At 38.4% G+C, this 21,824-nt stretch overlaps 1 long non-coding RNA gene across 1 annotated transcript; it reads right to left on the bottom strand.

Annotated features, from left to right (window-relative positions):
* Positions 1-464: 464 nt before the first annotated feature.
* LOC309444676 lies at positions 465-12,935 on the bottom strand. The gene is made up of 5 exons (XR_014185136.1): positions 12,647-12,935; positions 11,321-11,391; positions 8,269-8,429; positions 3,380-3,493; positions 465-1,799 (listed from the first exon to the last, which is right to left on the bottom strand). It is a non-coding gene; the product is annotated as an uncharacterized lncRNA (long non-coding RNA).
* Between the last annotated feature and the right edge of the window lie 8,889 nt (positions 12,936-21,824).

Here is a 21,824-nt window from a genome sequence, read left to right as displayed (position 1 = left end):
ACAAGAAAGCCCTGGGGCAGCAGCCACGTAACCTTGTAAGAGCGCTGGGCAGCAGCACTAATAAAATCATACAGGCAACCAGGACATGCTGCTTTCAAAATATTGTGCTGCTAGGGACTGTCAGAAAATTGGTCACAGAGACCTCCATGAAAAACAAAAACAAACAAACAAGCAAAAAAACCACAAAACAAAACCTGATCCTGACAACACAGATTTACCTCTCTAATTGATTTTTTTATTATTATCTTTATTATTTTTTTTTTAAAGACAAACCCATCAGCTCTTTTGAATGGACTCTTAAATAGAACCATTTACAATAATTCGTATGAAAAACAATTTAAGGGAAGGATTTAAAGACATCGTCGGGCAAATTGCCTTGTTGACAACAGATAGATATTAAGTGCAGTTTATCTTGGCCATAATTAGGCACCAATTTCATAGGCTTTGTGATTGTAACAGGGGTTTTTTATTATTATTTTAAAGAGTTTACAAAAACACCATAACGTCAACAGACACCTTCTGAAAAGAGTTAAAATAGGCATGTACGGACATTAATGAAAAGTTAATCTGAAATTGAAAAAATACATCCCTCTCACAAGTAACAAACTCTCACTTAAAATAAAATATATAATTGATTTAAAAACAACCCAGTAAAGTTATTACTGGTGCACAAACACATGTGTACATACCTTGCCATCTGTATGGATACAATTTGCAGGTAGAAGTATAAGGAACCATAAGGTGGGAGGAAAATTCTTTGTTGTACCGTTATGTACCTGCTGTTCTAAAAAATAGTATTTCTTAGTTCTTAACCCAAAACCTAAGTTTATGTTACATATCTTAAATGATATAGACTACATATACAAAGAAAGGTTTTCTGCTTCCCAACACCGTTTTTAGAAGCAGCTGATGATTTTATGTAAAGCGGCTGCCTTTGAGAGCATGGAGGGTATCCTTTCCAGAGGAAAAGTGAAAACCAAAGCTTTCTGTTTATAAAGTATTTTTATGAGAGCACAACCATCTCTTCAGCTGAAAAGTGGGAAATATAAATACAAGACCTTTGTGATCTGAAAATATGGTAGATTTTAAGCTGCACCTTTTAAAATAATATCTCAAACCCTGCAAACCTTCTGCTGTATCTTGCTGTTTAAAGTAAGGTACATCTTTCTTCACAGTAAGTAATGCACTAAATCACTCATACTACATTTCTCTCAGAGTATGTTGTGCCTGAGTTCAGTGAAAGGCTTTGTTTTGGTTTCTAAGTGCTTTCTTGTTTATTTGAAATGGCAGTATTTACATCTCATAGCTTATTAACTCTAATCACCCAGTTCAGTAATTAAAAAAGGCAGAGTTGTCTACTGACATTGATCACAATACAAAAAGCCGTAGTAGAAAGAGTCTAATGAAATATATTTGTAAATTGAAAAAAAAAAAAAGGATAATTATGAGAAGAGGAAAAAAAGCCCTAACTGTAGCTTCTTTTAATGAAATCAATGTGATATCATTCAATTAAGGTAGTTAAGCAAAGCTGGGAGATCATGGAGTTTGATAAGACATTGACAAACATATTAATGCTTTTACAGCTTTCAGATTACTTCATGGGATGATAGCTGAGATAAACTCATTTATTTATTTATTTATTTTTTTAATAAACACCCTTTTATATCAAGAATTGGAAAAGAAAAGGCAAAATGAACCACTTGCTGAAAATGGAACAGGCGACACTCTGGAATTCATCTGCTGGAAAAGGTGACTTTTCTTCATTCAAAGGAACTTCTTTTCCTCTTAGTGGTAACCATCTGTTGATCATTTCATTTTATGAGATTATTTTTGAAATAGAAACACTGTGTATTATGACTTTTTCTCCACATACACTATTGTTCAAATTTCAAAAGACACTATATTTGATAACTACCACTTATTACTTACTGCCCTTTACAAAATATTCTTGGCAGAAGGTTAGAAACTGACATTTCCAGTTGAAAATAATGCATTGTCAAATAAGAAAACTGCAGGCTATAATTTTTAACACATGTATCTATTATTTTAAACATGAAACATTGCATCAGTTTGACATTAATTTATATAATAGGGACAGAAAAGGATAATGCAATTTTCAGGGGCTATCTACATTTAATTAACTAGCAGCAGTCACCTGTAACAAAAGAAAAGCTCGCTACAAAAAATAAAGCCTGTTTGTATGCCTTCTATCATGCATTATTGAAACACACAATGTCATTATATGAAATAATAAGTGCTTAAATAGAGGCAGCAACTAATAAATGCAGACACAAAACTTTCATAAAAGTTTGTAAATACAGTATTGTATGGAAATTCTGATGCATATTAGCTCTCATATGCACTGTAAAATGTTTTATTATGAAAAAAGTGGGTAAGATACTTATCTTTTAAATTGGAGTTTAATATTTTATTAGTGCCAGGCACATAATTCTCATCAAATGGCAGGAAACTCTTTTTTGTGTGGATATAAATGTCTAGAGTTTAATATTTCAAAGATAAGTAGCTACAACTGCATCTATCACACTGCAACTTAATGTAATTTGCTTTTTCTTAAATATTTATACTGTATGTGTGTTTGGTTGTCAAATGATTGTGTAACTACTGAGGCAGAACTGATAAGCTGGACAACAATCTTGCAATTTTTTTTCAAGTTTGAAATGTGTAAAATCTTGAATACAATAAAGAATACAGGATTTGAGAATTTTCAAGCATTCAGCTTTCTTGGAAAATAGTATTCTGTAATCGACAAATAAACAAAAGTTCTTCTAAGTGAACCCTAGATTGCAGAAATCATCTGACTTTCCCCAAACAAATTACATTTAAAGAAAAAACGAATGACATTAGTGAGAAATATTTCCTGAGAATCCAAAATACACAGTAGTGAGCAAATTAAACTGAGACCAGTCTCTGATATTTCCAGTGTAATGTACAGAGAGCATCATTCAGGTTCTGCAATACTGCAAACTATTTCATCAGTTCTGAGAAATGCTTTCTGATCCATGCTGATACAATTACCTTGCCTTTATTGGCAATTTAGACCTGCTTTTAGGGACATTTTAGAGCAAATGATGTTTTCTTGATATTTTAAAAAAGCAGCACTATTTGCTATACCTTTGGGATAAGGTAGAAATGGAGTTAGAGGCTCATTAAATATCTGATTGGTACAATGTGGTTTTTGTTACTGTGGACTAAACTACCAAAAATGAAGATATGTTCCTGGAGGTTCTGCTCCCCCTTGCAATCAAACAGTATTTTTATTTGGAATATTTCTGTAAAATATCAGCTGGCATTTACTGCTACTGTGCTACTTACAAGAGCCTTAAAATCTGCCTATTAATTGAATTATATTGAAACTTACCTAATAAATTTTTAATATGAGCATGTGTGAAGGGCACACCACATCTTTCTTTGTTCCTGTGAAGACATGATGTCCAGACTCTGACCAAGTGAGCCTGAATTCCTTTTGATGTTTCTGTAAGCAGAAAAAAGTGAAGCAGTTACAGAGATGAAAAAAAACAAAATGAGATACTCTTAAATGTTGGCGTTTTTTTTTACACAAGGATTCAACTGAAACGACATCTGAACCTAGACAACAGTCTACTGAACAGTGTAAAGCACATAAGCTTCTACCAGTTTGTCTCTCAACTGGTATGACTTTAACTGAGAGACTTAGAGACACCTGCAGTAGCCTTAAATTTTAGAATTTAATTCAAAACCTACTTTTCTAGGCACTGGCAAAGCTGTTAAAATAGGTCCTCCTGCCTTGATTGCTTACAATAGCATATACAGTCAAAAGTTGGCTCAAAAGATATATCAGTAAACATTTCTTTAATATTTTCAACTGTTTTCAATTTTCCCCTTGCTTTTGGAAAATTCACATCAGTGTTTCTGAGTTCTCTACATTACATAGCTATTTTTATGCCATATTGGTCTGAGTAAATAACACACAAGAAAGTGTGATAAATCAGGAGCATACCATTGTGATAAATAAAAGCTGATAATTTAAAACTCTTTTAGATAGAAGTGAGATGCCTCATGAGAATACTAGTGTGGTAAATAAAATCTGCTAATTTAAATCTTTTAAAATACTGCTTCCTGCTGTTAGCATCCAACACACAATGCAGCAAGACGGTTATTAAGCAGCCCCATCGAGGAGAGGATTGCATCACTGTCACCCTTACAGGGAGGAAACATTTGTTCTGCGAGTTTCTCCAAGGAGATGGAGCAAACTCTACAAATGCTTACTTAGCTGACACATAGAAGCAATTCAGTGAAAACAAACATATAAACAATTTGATTGAGCTTGAAATCATAGGCAGTTGTAGACCCAGCAATGCTAGATCTATAGCTGGCGTCACTGAAGTCAGTTTGAAGTAAGAGAAGTTGTGTTGTAACTTAGTTTTAAAGCAAAGTGGGTTTGGGACTTTCAGTGTGAGTGGTTAGTGGGCAGGCAGGGGAATTACCTGAAATTCACGTATTCTGCATCGGGCATTCATCCACCAGATTAAGAAAGATTTTAAACTCCTAGTTTTGGAAAGCTAGTTAGACATCTCATTGCCAAAACATCTTCTTTGTCCTTTCACTGCCCATTGAAGATTTTCTAGCTGTAAAACAACAAGCAGGAAAGACTAATGCAGTTTGCATCACTGCAGGGAAAAAGAAACAAACAAACAAACAAACATAAAGAAAATAAAAGAAATCAAATAAACAACAAAAAACGCTCAAACAACAGAAACAATTAAAAAAAACAAAAACAAAATATCCTGTCAGGAATGAAGTCCTGCCCCATGGCTGGGGACGTGCAGTGGGGCTGGCCGGCCCCTTAAGAAAACATCACCTGTTGCAGTTGCAAATTTAAACAACAGGTACCCGAGGCTTTGTGCTTCAGTGACCAAGCCCTGAGCCACCCGCCCGCCCGCACCCGCTGTGGGGTGCGATAAGGGCTCTGTGGACATGCCCTGCTGATTTCCCTGGCACAGGGTTCATGTTCTGAAGCCACAGCCTAGCTACTGTCAGGGAGGGATTTAGGGAGAAGGACTCTTCAGAAACACCCTTTCCTCACTCTTGCCCCTTGGGTTATTGCTTACACTTTTTGGAGTAGAGTCCAATGTATGGGTAAAGCATTAATACTGCAGTTGCCTGGCCAAGTATATGGGCCCCTGTAATGAAGCAAGAACACAAAGTTTAAGATCATGTGTTAGGAAAAACATTGATCTTTTTGTTTTTCTTTAAACCAATGTTTTGAGAAATAAAATAAATACAGGGGCTGCCAAGCACAGAAAAAACTATGAGCTCGGCACTGGCAAGTTCGGCAGGCTCATCCAGCAGCGTGGAGGGCTATGAGATCCAGGACATTCTGTCTACTCTAAATGTATCTTGGCAAGAATGGGTGTCAGATATTACCTTTTAACTTTGAATTTTTGCAATTAGCAAGTTTTTGTTTTCCTTAAAACAAACAAACAAACAAACAAACAAACAAACAAAACACAGTAACAAACTTCATAGATGCACCTGTGTTTCATGTTCAGTGTACACTCCTTGTACTGGCAGGAGCACAATTTCAAGTGTGATTATTTTTAAATGCTAGCAGATATCTGGGAAAAATAGCAGTGGCTGAACATAACATTTATCTTGCAGAAATAGCTCAGAGCATGTTAGTAAAGAACAGCAAATTCTGTGTCCAACTCTGGCCCTCCAAGTGCACACAAGCAAAAGGCCCAGATTTCCAGTATTTGGGAGAAGGGAGGTAGAGAACAGAGCCAGCACCGGGCACGACAGGTCCTGGGGCTGATGAAGGGGACTGAACGCCTCCCAGCACAGCAAGTTACAGGAATCTGCTGGAGAGGAAGAAGCCACAACTGAGCTGGAGGGAGGAAGTTTTCCAGAGGCTGCACTGAGAGAGAGAAATGAGCTGGAAAGCCCACTATGAGATGCACAGTGCTCCTGTGGCCAGACACACTAAAGAGCTGTTTTTTCCCCTGTGCTTTTAAGCAGAGGACGTTCAGAGGAGCAATGCCACAGTGACTGAGGTCACAGGGACTAACAGTGTCTGCTGTGAAGAGCAAAGAAATTATCTCATGTGCTGGGCTACACGAAAGAACGGGAAGACTCAGCAGCTCTATCTGTGAGTGCCAGGATGCTCTTTCCTTTGAGAAGCATAAATATCACAACCGTATCTGAGGAGCACACAGTTCCTATCAGCATCTCTGCAAATCAGGGGCATCGCTGCCATAATGAAGCAGTCAGCCTGCCTCTCTAAACAGATATTAGACCACTGTCACAGCAAAGTTCGACACAGTTTGGAGACGAGAACAATAAAATAATTGCTGCAATGCCATACGGCATCTGTATTAACATGAGCAAATTATTTTGGTAGGGATTCAATTTCATAAATGTGGCTTCAAAGGCTGTTCCATGAGCACTATAATGCTTTTTTCCTTCTCACCAAAATGAATAAAACTTTACGATATGTTCAGCACAGTACTTAAGTATTTGTTTTGTTAATTTCTTAAAACAAATTGGATTCCCACTAAATACAAAACTTGGACAGCTGCATTAAGCAAGCAGTGGGGAAGCAATCTCATAATGATTATCATGCAGAAATGCACTACAGAAGAATTCCCAGAATTTCACCCAGGCTGTTATTTGCTCTATTATAAACCTTCTATAAAACCCAATATAAAAATTCCTGAAGGAAGAGAGAGCATTTTTAAATATTTGCAAATACCCTCCAATGATTAAAAAAATGTGTGAAGGATGAGATGTTAACAAATGACAGCAGAATTAGGAGATATGGTCTTTGTCCTTATTTTATTGCACTGTAAAGGAATCAGAGTCGTTTTAACCATTTTCTTTCCAGCTGAAAGTCTGTGAGGCCAGACCTCCTGGCTTTTGATCACAAACCCTGCAGGACAGACTTGTCCCAGGTTCCCACCCGAGCTGACCTCACCCCAGCAGGTCCTAGGGTACTCAGTCCTAAGGTGGGTCTCATTCACTTGATGAGGCTCTGAGACTTCAGCCATCAACAGACAATTGGGGTGAAAATATCAGAAGTGCTAGTCTTGTGCTTTCAAAGACTAAGAGCATGTGCGACTAATGAATCTCAATACCAGCCTATATTGCCTGGGATTTTGCAAAAGGATTTCTGTGCACTTCTTTATCTGGATTTATTTGTTTACGGCTGCAGGGCAAGACGAGACAGGACTGGCCTCATGTTCTCACCAAGGGTACAAGTACCGATGTACAGACCCTGCGCCGCTACAACAGCACCGCATCTCGACAGCAAACTGCTCACCTGTTGGCTCTTACCTTTTGCAAGGAATTTGTCTTTCAGAAACAAAATAGCTGTGCACAGCAATTTTCATAATTCTTCAAGAGGACTCATAAGCTTTCTGCAGTGATATATGAACTCAGTCCCCTTGATGCTGCCAGGAAGGAGGTCAGCAAGGAAACATCCCATTCAAACGATTGAGTTAGAACATCCACGACTCTAATTATCATTTATTTAACCTTGAAAAAAATCCCATTATAAAGCAGAATATCATTAAAAAAAATTAAAAATAAAATCTGTCATCCCATGGAGCAGCCCTTTGCGGATTTAACAGCTAAGGCAGGCTCCCAGGAAGTAGGGGCTTGGGATCTTTCCAAACAAAAAGATTCGGCCAAAAAATTGAAATCTCTCTTCTGTGAGCAACTAATTAGACTGTGACAAGTCTTACAGCCTCCACAGGCCTCCTCAAGACACGTTTGCACATGCAATGTTATTTTGGCCAGCACACAGCCCCAGGGAAGGAAAGGCAAGGTTCGTGTCTTGGGCAGTGCAAACCTGGTTCTAATGAAGTGACCTCCCAGAAGAGCTGCTTGGCATAGGTGCACCACCATGCTGATGTTTCCCTGTGGCCAAATATTTCATCAGGGATAGCTCAATGATTTGTGCACCTTGCTCTTTTAACTTTTTGCTCTTGCTGTTCTGCCTAAACCCGTCCTAATCCCACCCTGACCTCATGGCTGAGTTGAAGACAACTGGTACATCTATCATTGATTTTCCTCTCCCCAGCCGTCTCCGCCAAACAGACTCCTGTATGCTCTTGGGAAACAAGCTGTGTACATCTCCTACAGACCCAAACCTGCAAGAAGGTTGAATAGGGACTCCATAAACCACCATCCAATGGCTTCACAAACTTAATATACCTCTCACCCTTATAGCATCCAGCTGAAATCAGAAAATGCAATTTTCAACCCACTCACTGTTTTACAGTAGGTAATCTTCTGGAGCTTTTACTCCTCTCTTGAGGATTTAAGAGCCCAAACCACCACATGGAAGTGACATCCGATCAGAGTCAGCAGCAGAAGTAACTGTCCATAAGATGTGGAGCCATCCAAGTCCCATACTATGCTCATGTGCAGGCCTTATGAAACATAATCCAAAATGTGTGTATACTTATACATGGAACAGAAAAAACATTCTTATTTTTACCAGCATAATAGAACATGTCCTTCTTTACACAGAGAAGGCTGCAACAACTGATGACTTTCCATATTTCTCAGTTTACGAAATCAAAGCAGACATTTCTATGGGGAGAAATCAGGCCACCAAATGGGATGTCCTGCACTCCCCCTCCATGCTGTCAGGGGTGGAGAAGAAGGGCAAAGCCTGCTCAGTGACCACAGAGTAAATCCAGGGCAATACCATCAAGCTAATAATTACTCAACATTTTGCAAGCAATATACTAATTTACCCACTGGTTAGAAGTGTCTACTGCTGTTTCATTAAATAGTAATTCTTGTAAATTTGAGAGCATACGTATAATCAACCCTAAGGGCACGGTGATTCTATTGTCACTATCACTAAACCCCCATACTTATTCCCGCATGGTACAAAGTATATTTAATTTTCTCACTCACATACAGCTTGCTTTCTTACAAATTTCTAACAAAAGTTCAGGGGACAATGCTCCTTCCAAGACACAGTTTTGTACCTATAAACATGCACCAAGGCAGAACGGCCCAACGGATCTCTAAGCAGAAGATGCTGGGGCTGTTATCCAGACCAGTTTCAGGAGACCTTGCTGCCCTGTGGGAAAACACGCATTTTTGGAAACACTTAAACTCCTGAAGAGTGTTACCAAGAATAGAGACACCTAAAAAGCACCTGGCAGCTCAGCCACAACTTCTTAAATGCTGGGTCTGATTTCTGGTTGGGGTTTATGCCTCGTTCAAGCTGATGAAATTTTCTTCATTTTAGCAAAGTTACACGACAGTAAAATGGAAACAGCAGATTAATGCAATCGATAATCCTGTACATTCTTAAAAGTAGTAGAAGTTACCTCCACACTGATTTTTTTGTTTTGATTTTTTTCTTTTTTCTTTTTTTTTTTTTTGTTTTACTATAAGCATGACTTAAAAAACCAGCATGTAATTTTCACCCCTGGATCCCTAAGTACCACCTGTCTTCTGTGTGTCTATTTTTAAGACAGTAAATGCTGCAAACTGTGACTGTCCACATTGTTCCATAACCCACAGGACTAAGACGATTGTCAAGACTAACCAAACAAATGAACAAATAATAATGATCTTAGTGATATCAGCTCATATTTACACTGAACTATTATTTCAAATTATGTTTGATGTTTGCTACTATACAACTATGGATTTATACATATTGTAATGTGCAATAAAAATTAATGTCAAAGAACAGAGGGAAATACAGCAGAGATGATGCATTTTTCCACCTGAGTAAAATGTCTCCAGACTTACTAGTGGTAAAGCAAAAACTATGTAAAGTAGCATAAGAAATGAAAATCAAATGGGGAAATCTCTTTCACTTGTGCCTTCCCTATATCAATGAAGTTTTCTTACTGTTTGGGGACATATTAGGCATCAGGGAAAACTGATTTTGTATTTGAAAAAGAAACAAAGCAAACATACCATTAATGCAAAATGACAATGTTTTTAATCTCTCAAATGTACTGACAATACAAAAATATTTTACATGATTTATCAGAATTATGTATCTGGAGAAGAAAAGATAAAATAGACAAATACTCCACAAGGTAAGGGTTTTCAGGGGAAGCGCAGCGCAAGATTACTGTGTGTGCTGTCTCCATCTAGAATGCTTTCTTTCTGTGGAGTCGTAGGCACCCAGTATTTTAAATTCCTCACACTGCATCAGGGTTATGGTACTATGTTACAAAGTTATTCAGAAACCTGATTGGCCATGTTCCTGCAATACATTTTCCTAACCCCGAGATAAAGATCCATGCATCTCTTTACCCTTTAAACAAAAAAGGTATTGTAATAGCATGTAGTGTGATGCATGGCATGAATACCAAAACATGTACATGCACTGCTAAACTGTTTAAGTATGGAAGAAGTAGTGTCTAATAGCATCAGGAAATTGAAATTTAAAAATTTTTCTCACTCACTTATTTGATGAGAACTGGGCTGCTGACAGGTGAAGCAGAAAGTCATTTTTCAAGTTAAATGCCAAGTGGTTATATAGCATAATATTCAGTCAAAATTAACCACCTCACTGCTGCATTGACATACAGCATATTTAATGGCAACTGTTTCCGCAAAGAAAACTGTAGACCTTGGGGAGTTCTAAGAACATGGAAAGAAAATCTTACTAATACTTCAGTTACTTGCTTAAAACGAAGAACAATAGTGTTCCCTAAGTCATGGCAGAGAGAACAAAACATAAATATTTGTCAAAATTATAAATATATTTTTTTAGACTCTTCCACACAGATTGCATGTTTTAAATCATCAGATGCATGTATCATAGAATCACAGAATAGTTCGGGTTGGAAGGGACCTTCAAAGCTCATGCAGTGCCACCCCTGCCATGAGCAGGGACATCTTCACCAGCTCAGGTTGCTCAGAGCCCCGTCCAGCCTGGCCTGGGATGTCTCCAGGGATGGTTCATCCACCACCTCTCTGCCCAACCTGGGCCAGGCTCTCACCACCCTCAGTGTAAAAATTTCTTCCTCACCTCTAACCTGAATCTCCCCTGCTTTAGTTTAAAACCGTTACCCCTTGTCTTATCGTAACAGGCTCTGCTAAAAAGCCCGTCCCCATCTTTGTTAAAGGCCCCTTTTAAGCACTGAAACGCAGCATGAAGTACTTAATTTATGTACCAGTTTGGATCCACAACACAATTTAGGCACAGAAAAAAGGCTGCTTAGAACATTTCACAAAGTTCTTTGCAGTATCTCTGGCATAGTCCTTGTCCTGCGAAGTGACATCTATGAGCTTTTTGGACTCTTATTATCGCCCCTGAGGACTTTGCACAGCTCACCATCAAGACTATGGATTGAAAACACAAATCTCTCTCCAGTGGGAGTTTTGCTTCAGTCTTCTGGATTTAGCCTTTAAAGCACAAAACAGTAAAATATATTTCGCATTCTGAATGCCTTTTGAAGTTATGGTAATTTGAGTGCATAACATAGCCCTTCACCCTGGAATAGGCACTCTGGTTGGGGGATTGCACTTTTTAACTGTGGCTTTTTTCATTTGTTTGTTTGTTTTTCAAAACATTGTAACTATTACTTGTACTCAAAAACTTCTTACTGGGATAAGCTACAAGGTACTATATTTATTCTTCTTATACCAAATACTCTGACCCATACAAAGAAAGATTTATTGCCCAAATAATCAGAGTGAATAAAAAGTAAATTCATAGATAAAGGAAGCATAAGATAGCAGTAAATAAAATTTTTAAATGAGAATAAACTCGTATGTGTAATAACAAAACAGAGGAAACAGCAGGCAGTGGCACACTAAACAGTGTATTTACTTCTTTTGCTAGCCTATCATAAAAATTTACACTACAGGTGGTAAAATTAGAAAGAAGAGGAGCAGAAAATAACACCAAGGAAATGAGCTTTGGTAGGATATCTGACTTTCCAAGAACATTTAGTTTGTATTTGGATTTTCCTCCCCAGTGCCCTGAGGGGCCAGGCAGGGACCCCAGCACGTTCTCCCACCAGCGCCAGTTTGGATGAAGGCTGGGCTGAGCACCCATCGACAAGCCCACAGCGATGAGGCCCAAAGAGCTGGTTAATGGGGAGGGACGGAGACAGCACATGGGTTCTGGGTGCAGCTTCTTCTGCCTCTCAACAGGAGCCGGGCTGCCCAGGGAGCAATGGGAATATCTTGAGGATAAGCAGAGCAGGAAAAATCAGAGAAGTAACCCAAAGAAAGTCCTTTAAAACAAAGGCAGAGAGAAACTCTTAAGGCCAAAGATCTGCCTGTCCCTTCTCATCAGTAAAGTCAGGCTTCATAAATAAGGAGATTGTGAAGGGAGATTATTAAAGAGAAAAGCATAGATGGCTTTTTGTATATGTCAAAATTCTTTCTTCTGCCTTGACAGGATCAAGCAAATAATTCCTCAGAAAGTCACAGAGCTATTCAACAGGTGAACAGCTGCCAAGACAATTTGAAAAGTCTGCATTATGGTCCATCATGTAACTCATGTTTGCTCAGTAAATATTATTCTCTTGGGACATCTCATGCAGAGAAACAGATGCCAGTTGATGACCCAACCTTTTCCTGGTCCTTCACTATTGTTTATGTAAAAGAAATACAGGTAGATATTTATAAATAGAAATTACTCAGATCTCACCAAAGTGATGTTTCCTTATGTTCTGCTCCTCTTCTGTGCAATATATCTGAGGTTTTGCTGGTTGAACTCCAGGGAGAGGCTGGGGAGGGAAGACAGATTGTAGTTAACATGTATGAAACTATCTTGAGGATTTATGGTGTATGAGAAGAGTAAAAACCGTAGATTTGTATAATTTTTACTAGAAAAAGATGTATTGAGCTGGCAGCAGCAGTAAGATGAAGGGAAATCATGAAATTCTTCATAGTATTATATGAAAATTGTCAAAGTGTTAGGATGCCCTAATCATCCATGAGCCAGCTGAAAATAAAGTGTATTTATACTGGAATTTTTCAGCGTCTTTGGACAGTAGCTTAGCTTGGTAATAAGTTGTAATGTTCCACAAAATACTGTTTATTTTATCTTGTCATAGAATACAGTAATAAAAGAATTGTAAACGTATCTTATTTATCAGCGTGTCTGCACATTTGGGTTATCACAGGAGACACGGGTTGTTTTTTCCTTGAAGGAACTGAAATGTCTGGTGGTTACTTTAGATGAAAACAGGAGCAACAAAAAGCACTACAGAGATATTCCTCCTGGTCGTTGAATGTGATGCTTCTTACCAATTATATCTTATACACAGTTATTAGAATATGGTTTAAGGGGTTTTCTGACAAAAAGAGAATACATCTGAAATGCACACCATTATTAGCAATACCCAGTAATGTTCTATTGCATGTTGGCATTTATATAATAAAAATGTTAAACAGCCAGTGATTGGATTTGTTTACAGGATCTAAAGAGGGGAATTGGGATGAACCCATGAATAACTTGCCTTGGAGGAGTCTTTTCTAACTGGATACAGATGGATTGGACCTGGAAAAAGAGACTGATTCAAAGTGACTGTAAATTGTTATTCACTTATTTCTTGGAGTATACTGACTATCACGAGTAGGTTTCTTCATGGTCAATCAATGTTGCCCTGGTATTAAAATATTTTTAATGTGAATCATAGAACTTGATCTTGCAAAAAATGTGGAGGAAAAGGAAGCACGGGGAAAAAAAATCCCATGATAATCGCTCACCAGAGTGTCATCGTGCAGCTAAATCACCCACCAGAGAGCACTGAGCACAGGACCCATCCAAATGGGGTGCGTGCCCCACAGGACTGCTCCCAGCCCCAGCTGTGCCCCAGGGCTGGCTCCCGCAGTCCAAGGAGGAATCTTTCCCTGGGAGGCAGTTTTGCCAGAGACACTTCTTGTTTTGAAGGCATCTCTCTTGGGAAGACAAACACTTAACATCTCCGTCTCTCAGTCTTCCCTCTGACCACCTATTCCCCTCGTGTCATACTGACCAGATAGACCTGGTTCTAAAATGTTAAACCTCCACCTGTGTAGAAATGACCCTGACTTATACATATTATTGCCACTGCTACACATGTAAACAGAAACCCTCAGTATTTTCGTATCGTTGCTATTTCAGTTAAGCAGCTCAAACTTATTTCCCTGGAACTGATATTAAATTCTGTAGCATGAATGCCTCTGAGTGTGGATATAAGGATGTGTACGCATAGGAAGAATTTCTGCAGAACAATTAGCGCTTATTAAAATCAATTATCTCTTATAATTGAATGAGATAGCTCTAGAGATTAAATAACAGGGGAAAACATTCTAAAATGAAAAAAATGAAAATGATAGAAAGGAGAGTGTGTTACTTAATGGCAGTGCCCTGCTCCAGAGGCAACATGACCATGTTTTTCTTCCCAGAAAGCAGGGATCAAACTCTTGGATGTGTAACAGCACTTAGTAGTAAGTTCTGAAAAACATATTCATTCAGCGACACTTAATGCCTTAATTTACTTTCAATGTACTTTGAGACAGTGAAATCTGTATTTTAAGATTTGATAAAAAGCTAAAATGAAAAGAATTTTCCAGTGACAGAACCATAAAAATTGGAAAGATGCATTATCACAATCACTAAGTGAATGACATGTCCCAAAATAAGTTTGCAATGATAATGTTACTAATTCAGCATACATATTTGTTTTCTGCTACATGACTAAAGATAGAGAGGTTGACCTTAATGCCTGACCATGTATGTTTTTGTTCTTTGAAATGTGCTTGTCTACTAAGATGGTTATTTCACAGCGCTAATTATATCATTAATTATAAATAAATCAAAACAGTACCTAAATGTTGTACTACTCAGCCTTCAACAACACATATTTTTCTATCATTAAAATCTAAAGGTATGGAAGCAGTAAGATACTCTCAAGAATACATAAACGTAAATGCTGAAGTTGAATTTACAACCTGTGTCCCTCATGATGCCATTTATCAATGATGTACAAGTCTATCATTATATTAGGTTGTTTTAAAGATATAGAGTACCTTTATATCAATCACTTATTAAAAAATAAGACTTTCTGAGCCATAGGTCTTATACTGACCTTTCGAAAGAGCGACTATTACCCATAAGGATCTTGGTCAAGAAAACTCCATACAAATGCTTTCTCTTCTTCTTTTTTTTTTTTTTTTTTTTTTCCCTTTAAACTATAACTTAAATAAGCAAATCACTAGCAAAAATCTACTGATTAGCTCCTCTCCTCCACCTTCTACTGTGAAAATACACTGATTAGCTCCACCACACATCCTACTCCAAATAATGCTGCTGTCAGTTTTTTATATAAGACTTGTACTTCGTTAACATGCAAGTTGTGCTCTTGGATTTTTAAAAATTATCATACCTGAGTGGATTCATGGAAATATGAAGCATTTAAAAAAAAAAACCCAACCAACCAACAACCCAAACAAACCCACAAACACAACAACAAAAACTCACAAATTGTGTCCAGTTCTGGGCCCCTCAGTTCCAGCAGGACAGGGAACTGCTGGAGAGAGTCCAGCGCAGGGCAACAAAGATGCTGAAGGGAGTGGAGCATCTCCCGTGTGAGGAAAGGCTGAGGGAGCTGGGGCTCTATAGCTTGGAGAAGAGGAGACTGAGGGGTGACCTCATTAATGTTTATAAATATGTAAAGGATGAGTGTCAGGAGGATGGAGCCAGGCTCTTCTCAGTGACAACCAATGACAGGACAAGGGGTAATGGGTACAAACTGGAACACAAAAGGTTCCACTTAAATTTGAGAAGAAACTTCTTCTCAGTGAGGGTGACAGACACAGGAACACCCTGCCCAGGGAGGTTGTGGAATCTCCTACTCTGCAGACATTCAAACCCGCCTGGACACCTTCCTGTGTAACCTCATCTGGGTGTTCCTGCTCCGAAAGGGGGATTGGACTAGGTGATCTTTTAAGGTCCCTTCCAACCCCTGACATTCTGTGATTCTGTGAAAACAAAACAAACAAACAAAAAACACATTGAAAAAACCCTCAAAACTAAAACTGAACCAAACAAACACAAGAAGCCTCAAACCCCAAGGAAATGCTACTGCAAAAATAGGCAATATTAAGTGGTTTGCTTCTCTCTAGAAAGTAGTTCCATGTTGTTTCTGGCTCATGCTTAAATGAAAAGAACGGGTCAGGGATAACACAAAGTAATTTAAAGGACTTACACTGCAATACATAGGATTGCCCACAGCTACACCTTGCAATCACCCAGTTCATATTTTAGGTCCTGACATAAGAGTTCATAGTATTTTACAATTCTATGTTCCATGTCAGTGGCTGACTGTGGAGTTGAATATCAGTCCTATTTAAATCTGCAAGAAAATAGCTGCAGGTGACATAACCTTTCATGTAGTACCACTGTGTACATATACAAATAATTGAGGCTCTTGACCCTGTCTACGCACATACAACTGTAAGTACAAACTTGACATTTTGATACTGCTTGTAGCCTTTCTCATTGTTATTTTCTGTTTCAATAATCCATTGCAGGTAGAAAAATGAAAGAAGGAAGCATGAATGATTAATGCTGTCAAGCTAAAATAATGTATTTAGAAAAATCTATAAATCTGTTATTTGTGGCATTTTAAAACTAAACACGACACTCTTCAGTGCCATTTAGCCTATTTTACAGCAGATAAATGTAAACGTTTTGCAGAAACAATGGCAGCATCACCCTTTGAACACTGGTTTTGGCACCAAAAGTTAAAGGGATCAGCTGTAAACTTCTATGTATAAATGAATATTAAACATAGATGAATATTCATACATTGTTATTAATATTTAATATACATGTATGATGTAAAGTGAATGCAAATAAACTACTGTTCTTCTATTATACAGCCTTCCTGCCTTCATGTTCCTGACTCTGTTCGCACATGGACTATGGTCTTATCTCTGGTATTTTTTCCAGCTTGTCTCTGTAAACTAAACAATGACTGGAACAGACTATATCCTTTAAAATGTTTAGTGCACCTACCTTTCTGTCAGACAGGACAATGTGCCTCTTTGATATTAGATATATATTAGATATATATGTTCATATATATAGAGAGAGAGATTTTGCTCTATATTGAGTAGTTGCCATTAAAAATAATGGGAACCAATAATGGGTCAATTGAATACCTGATAAATAATTTTACATAGTCAGAATTCTCCTTGGAATATTTTTATCTTTAATAAAAGCTGTGATGGAAGAATAAATGCCACATTTGCCCTCTTCTCTGGGACCAGACTCACGGACCAGCCTAGAGCTTATGTGATGAGAAATGCAGTTCCTGAAGGCGCTGCTGGCCAGGAACTGGGCACATGCAATTCCCTGTGGATATTCTAAACATGAGCTAAAACTATCAGTGCCACTTGTGTCTGAATGAGATCTTTGCAGAACAATGCAGATGTTAAAATTATATCAGCCCTCCCAGTCAGCACTTTAACTGTTTTCTTTCACCTCTGAAATGACAGTCAGACAATCAAGGCAAATGTTAGTGTATATATAAACAAGATATTCTCTTTTAAAGTTGTAAGGGCCCTTTCATGCTAACAAGATGTTTTCTCACTTCGAAGACAAGAGTGTACAACAAAGCCACAGCTATCTGCTAAAATGTCTTGGAGATGTTACATTTGCTAGGTGCTTTAGCAAGTCATTTAAAATAAAAGTTAATCAAATTAATGTGATATTAGCCCAATTGTTTCACCTGATAAATCTGTAAAACCCAAACTGTACAGCTCAGGTTTCAGGAGACAAGTGAATTAGCAATGCATGTAAAGGATCATAGTTCACACACTCAAAAAATAATTAAAGCAGATCTCTAGCTTGCAGCAAATTCCACCTGAAGGCTCAGCAACTGAAGTGCTTTAAGATGCTGCTTATTGCTAGATATCCATGTTGCCCTTGACATGTAACTTCAGTTTTAGAAGAAAAGTAACTATACTTTCAATTATATTCTGTCCCATTTTGCACACATTATTTTCATCTCCACTGTGCTCCTTTGCAGTCAAAAAGTCGTCTTAATTGTTTCTTTAGGACTGTGTATTAGACCTCACCTGTGCAAAGACCTTCCCACCTACTAGTTGTTGCTCTCTAAGATAAGTAGCCTTACAATTTTTTCTCAAGTTAAATGCCTAAAGAAATTATCATCACTAACTCATGGAAAAGTTAGAATTTTACTTAAGTCATGACAGGTAACAAGCAAAAGACTTTGAAAATCAAAATAAAATTATTTTATACTGTGGAAAATTTTAATTATTATAAAACATTTAAAAATGCAAAGTAAATACATATTGTTGACAGAAGAAATTAGTTTCCTATATAAGCAAGGTTGTATCATGGACTTTTAAATTTTTCTTTCAGAAAAAAGTACTTCCTAAAATTTCTGTGATTTTCTCTGTCTTCACTTTGAAGAGCTGTGTTACCCAGGACAGGTTGCTCTCTATACTGCTGTTAGTGTGTGCAGCTGCTATTTAATTTCACACACCAGAGGGTGAAACCCAGAATAACAACTGCCATACATAAGTATGTACATAGACAAAACCTTTTGAATTAAGTTTGCAATTGTGGTCGATTGAAATGCACCTGAACTACAGAAACCTGCTCAAAGATGCTCACTTCAGGCAGCCAATGGGGTTTAATAATTTAAAATTAACTAAACTCTTTCAGTATAAAATGTAATGGCTCTGTCAGAATTGAAGTGCAGAATGCTAATTTAGGAATTTAAACAATAATTCTGAATAAATGGAAATGTCATTAAAAGGAAGGTTGTGTTTTCTTTTTTTTTTTTTTTTTAATTTTAAGTGCATAGAAGGACACCTTGAATTAATATAAGTCATTAAAGATACTCCTAGATCAAGCAAAGACTTACAAATGTCAAGACCATGAGTGAGCTGGAAAGACTTTAGCTCACAGTTGAAATATTCTGTGTCATAAACATGAACATGTTAATGTTGAAAATACTGTAAAACTCATAGGTGTATTTTGCAAATCATAGACTACATAGGGAAGTATCCATACCTCTGTGGCCAATATGTTTTGAAAGCTAAGCCCCCTTCTGGAAATTTACCTCTATGCACACTGGTGCTTGCCATCATTGCCAGCCGCTCCTCCACCTCCTGTTCTCCACACTCACGCTTTTGGATATCTACATGAAACTCATAAAGAGATTGTTCCCTTCCTCACCGGCCTCAGTGAACAGAGGCATCAGCAGCAATTTTGGTCAAACCATTTCCAGACATGAGCAGCCGGTCCCAAGGGGACATGTAGTCTTTGGGGACACGTGAGAGGGTCACCATGTCCATTACTCTTGCAGGTCACGGGAAGCCACTTTTAATGGTGCTGAATAAAAGACACAATTGGTTTGTTACAGCTGTAGACAAACTCTTTTCCTAATAACTCAGATTTTTTTTTTTTTAAAAAAAGGAAATGAAGTGCAAAACACACCAAACCAAAAAGTTTGATGAGTCCCCATGGGAGAGGTCAGCTCACGGTGCTGTTCATTGGTTTCTAACGGAGATTTCTGCCAGAGAACAGCACTCTACAAGCATGACTCCTGCTCCGATGGCAGCGTTCAGGGCAGCCTTTCTTGTGCTTTTAGCAAGCCTAGGTTAGAGTTGTAGTCAATTTCAAGACTTAAAAATTGAGAAAGCTAAAAAATGACATCCCAGGAAGACAGAAGGCCAACAGAAATGGATGGCAGAAGCAAGCCAGAACCCTTAAAATACTGTTTCTGTTTTGCCTCTTTTTTATCAAAAACATAAAACACCATCACACCACAGGGTTACTCTCACTCAAACATCTGCTATGATTTGACCACAGTCCTTTTGCTGGTGCAGTGCTATAGTCCTCTCCCTAATGCACCACCACAGCTCAGAAAGTGACCGTGAATTATAAAACATAAGAGGTTACTTTTTAATTGCTGCAAGAAGCGAAAAATTCCATTTCATGCAGAAATACACACACCTTACATGCAAAATAACTCACTCCCTGACCAGGGAAACTTCTGAAGCTAATTTATTGTGACTTTGCATGTCATGGTGAGACTTCTCAGTGTCTGATGAAGTGCAGATCCTGCCTGGGCTATTGGGAGAGCTCTCTCCCACATGGGTTCTCCAAAGCCAGTTCTTCAGTAGGGGCACTCATTTGGATTTCTCTCTCCTACCACCCACTTACCTTCACATGGTGTTCAAGAACCCACTGCTGCTCAGATTTCCACTCCTCTGGCAGAAATGGGCTTGTCACCACAAGTGTTTGCATTATCTAGATAAAGATTTACATTCAGCTATCAGAGACCAGGAAGACGCTGCATGCCTACACATGCCCTTGCGTACAATATTGCTGATAATAAAACTCATATGTCCACCATGTTCCAGTTCTAGCTCTTCCCACAGACTCCCTCTCAGCCTTCATCACAATTTTTCTCACAGTTCCTGGGTCCAGGAGCACTGACCCTCCAGTACCGTATACGAACATTTGTTACTATGTTAGCATATGCCAATGTAAATGGCCATGTAGACTTACAGATTGCTTTCCCCACACTAAACTTCTATGACACTGCTTGCTTTCTGGCTTCAGCTAATGAGCTTCTACATATTATGCGGTGACAGGAAACACAAAAGTGTTTGGAGCAAACACCTGGAGGACGTGAAGAGGTCCTCCTTCTGCAATACTGAAGTTCTATTAAAGCTGAAAGGAATGGCTTTTTTACTAATTGAGCAGAATAAACTCAACTTGCATCACATCTAAAGGATTCACATCTGAATCCCATTCATTCCAAACATGGAACAATATTCAGAATTTATGTATAGTAGTACATTATAAGTGAAAGTTCAAGTCCATGGTACTGCACAGCGTGCATGGATTCTGTTGGACTGAAAGACAGCAGGAAACAAATGCACCCATCTGGACACATAAATCAATCACTGAAATCTGAAGATACACCCACAGAAGGGAAGAAATGATTAATAGGTCTGTGATGTATAAATTTTTATTTAACTCTAAAATCACGCTAGAAATCGCTTTTTTGAAGAACACCATGTCAAGGACATGATGACTGTGAGAGTCTTCTAAATCTGTCAGAAGAGACAGGGTAGATTAAAAGTACAGAGTGAATCTGGAAGCAGCTGTTGGAAGTGCGGCAGCTGCCATTTCTCCCATTGCCACCCGCACATGGTGGCTGTGTGCCACCAGCACTGGACACCACAGTGGTGTCCAAATATTTAGGGGCAGAAGAGCCCCAAAATATTTGAGAAAGCAGGCAGTACACTCCACACAGAGCTCAACATCAGAGTTAAGCATCTGATCTCAAGCTGTTTTTCTGGCAAAAGGTGGTATCTGGGGTAAATCCTTCTGAAAGAAGACTTCTAAGCTGAGGGCTTGGAGGAGGCATGCCTGGATGTGGTCATGATCTCCCTGAACATTCCGTCTGGCATGTGGGACATTTCTGCACCCTAGGTCTACTCACTTGCCTTAAGAAAAAAGTCTTATACTAGTTCTACTCCCAGGCACATTTTGCAATTAAAAATGCAGTTACTGAGTTTGGCTCATGGTTCAAGTATTAGCTCCTCAAAAGCCACCTACCTCAGAGACAAGCTGGGCTCTCGCTAGTCACTTGCTGAATGAAGCTCTGACATTCGACTGCAGCACTGTGAGACAATGTCACACAGCCTTTGGGTTTTATTTCTAAAACTTTGGACAATGTTTTTGACTCTCAAATAGACTTTTTCCTGCCACTAATATGCTGATGCCTTTTCAAGCATCTTTGTGGGTCACTTGGGAAGGAACACAACCACACACCAGAGCACGGATG

This window comes from Streptopelia decaocto (genome assembly GCF_964273445.1).
Source record: "Streptopelia decaocto genome assembly, chromosome: 11".
In the NCBI taxonomy this organism is placed as follows: Eukaryota; Metazoa; Chordata; class Aves; order Columbiformes; family Columbidae; genus Streptopelia; species Streptopelia decaocto.
The sequence above is the reverse complement of the archived record's forward strand: the minus strand, read 5'-3'. Positions and strand labels throughout refer to the sequence as shown.